Below are 2872 nucleotides of genomic sequence, written 5' to 3' on the forward strand. Positions count from 1 at the left end.
AGCCTTCCATCTAAGATCAGGCACAAGACAAGGTTGTCCACTTTTGCCACTTCTATTCAACATAGAAGATATAGAGATATATATAGAGATCTCCAAGCCTGCACGGTTTGGGACTGGACCTGTCAGTAGCTAAACAGTTACACCCTCCAACTGCCGTGTAACCCCAACAACGGCCAGGATCCAGAGATTATCACAATAAGCTCCCGGGAGAGCACAAGGCAGAGTCTCCTACCCTGTGTCTGACTATCCTCGCCAGGGCCCAACAGCTGAAGACCTCCAGGCCCCAACCAAGGCCTTACTGGGGCCACTCTCCACACACTTGGATAAGCCTCAGACATAACAGAACTGGCAGAGGAACCCAGGTGTGTGGGACCCGGGGCTGAGATCTCCAAGCCTGCACGGTTTGGGACTGGACCTGTCAGTAGCTAAACAGTTACACCCTCCAACTGCCGTGTAACCCCAACAACGGCCAGGATCCAGAGACTATTTATTTACTTTTCTCTAAGTTTTCAGGGTACCTTAAATATCCAACCCGCACAGCAGAGCCTGGCAAGCTATCCGTGGTATATGCCAAATAGACCAAATTGATATGCCAAATCCAGCAATAAATGGATCTCATTTCCCTAACCCTGAATATGCAGAGTCGAGAAGGATATGGAAGGAGAGGCTGATGAAACACCAAGGCAGACATAGGCTGCCAAAACGCAGAAAAACAAAAATGATTGTCTGTACTTTTAATGCTCGTACGCTGGCATCTACTGCATCCATTGAAGACCTTATGGTACAAGCGCGAAAGATCAAGTACGACATCATTGGTCTGACCGAAACGAGAAGACATCAATCCCATCATGCTGTTTTCGACACTGGAGAAGAACTGTTCCTTGGAACATGTGATAAAAGAGGCGTCGGTGGTGTCGGTATCCTTGTCAACACAAACTTAGTCACGAGCATTGATTCATTCGAATGCCTAACAACCCGAATCGGACGATTACACTTGAATAAATGTGGCTCACTACCGGCAGTTTCTATCTTTGTTGTCTATGCACCAACATCCAGTTATGGTGAAAGAGAAACTGAGAAATTCTACATGGAGCTGGAGAAGTTCTATAAAGAAGATCACACCTTCTACAAGATCATTGTTAGTGATTTTAATGCCAAGATAGGACCAAGAAGATCAGTCGATGAACTCCACATCGGAACCCATGGCCTAGAATGGAACGAACAGGGTGACAGACTGTCTGAGTTCATCATGTCAACCAAAACCTTCCATGGTAACTCACAATTCCAAAAGGCTGAATCTAAACGTTGGACATGGGAGTCTCCCGATGGACGGTTCCACAATGAAATAGACCACATTATATTCAATCGACGGTTTTGCCTAACCGATGTTGCTGTTGTCCCAAAATTCCAAACGGGATCAGACCACCGTCTTCTTCGTGCAAAATTCTACCTCACAGAACAAGGAGAAAAGAATGCAAGGTTTAAGAAGAGGACTCCCAGAACAACCACCAACTGGGAGCTCTTTGGCTCTATTGCGGCAACATGGGAAGATACCGTCATTGACAACATTGATGAGGAATACGATCGAATGATTTAGCACCTCCATGGTTGTGCAAGGAATGCCAAGAGAGAGATAACCACAAAAAAACGTCTTTCTTCGAACACTCTTGAACTTATTCACCAACGTGGCTTGGCACATGCCTCAGGCAACCACAAGCGAACATCTGAACTGGCAAAACAGTGCAGAGAAGCCATCAAAGATGACCTCAAAAACAGGAGAGCAGCAGTACTGATGGATGCAGCAGAAGCTGGGAAAAACATTCGTAATGCCTGCCTGTCCTTCACCAACTACAAAACCAAGATGACTGCCCTCTGACATCATGATGGATCTATCACATCTTCCAGAAGGGCAATGGAGAAGATTATTCATGACTTCTACTCAGATCTCTTTAATAGCCACATCCACTTGCCCACATACCACATACCACATGATGGATATGTCGTTCCCAATGTTCTCCCTTCCGAAATCCAACATGCCATCTCGTTGGTAAAGAAACAAAGAGCACCTGGCCCAGACAAGATCAGACCTGAACACCTGAAGAACTTACCATCAGTACTCATCAATACATTGGCTCGACTCTTCACATGCTACCTGTCTGAATGCAAGGTTCCATCCCAATGGAAAACCAGCAGGACTGTACTACTATACAAGAAAGGAGACATCCACGACATTAGCAACTATCACCCAATCTGCCTATTGTCTGTCATCTACAAACTATTCACTCGAGTCATCCTGAATAGGATTAGCAGAACATTAGATGAAAGACAACCATGTGAACAAGCTGGATTCCGAAAAGGATTCAGTACCATCGACCATATCCACACAATAACCAAGCTCATTGAGGTATAGGGTATATGGGGTATAGCTCAAGATAGGGAGAAAAATGGGGATATTGGTGGCAAGAAATATATATTGATGAAGAGATGGGTGTTGGAACACTGTATGACTGAAACCCAATCATGAACTTTATATCTCATGATGATTAAATTTTTTTTAATTAATTTATTTATTTATTGAATCACTGTGGGAAAGGTTACAAAGCTTTCAGGTTTAGATCTCAGTCATGCAAATATCAAACACATTTCCCTTTACCAATACTTATTTTTTACCCTGAAGAACCCCAATAAAACCCCACCCCCCACCCCTCCCAGTCCCTATGAGGCAGATGAATTCTAGTTAACACTCTATCTGCTTTGATTAGATTCATTGTTTCAATAAAAGATTCACCACTATTATTTAGAGTTTACCCCCCCAAATCAGACATGCTGAAAAAGCATTGTGAAGTGATTTGCTTTCTACAGCTGGGTTCAA

The 2872-nt window shown here is 43.9% G+C and overlaps 1 pseudogene; it reads left to right on the forward strand.

Moving 5' to 3' along the window:
• Positions 1-718: 718 nt before the first annotated feature.
• Positions 719-1964, forward strand: LOC130018009 (craniofacial development protein 2-like; annotated as a pseudogene).
• The last annotated feature ends 908 nt before the right edge of the window (positions 1965-2872 follow it).

This window comes from Sorex fumeus, unplaced genomic scaffold (genome assembly GCF_029834395.1).
Source record: "Sorex fumeus unplaced genomic scaffold, SorFum_2.1 ptg000008l, whole genome shotgun sequence".
NCBI lineage: Eukaryota > Metazoa > Chordata > Mammalia > Eulipotyphla > Soricidae > Sorex > Sorex fumeus.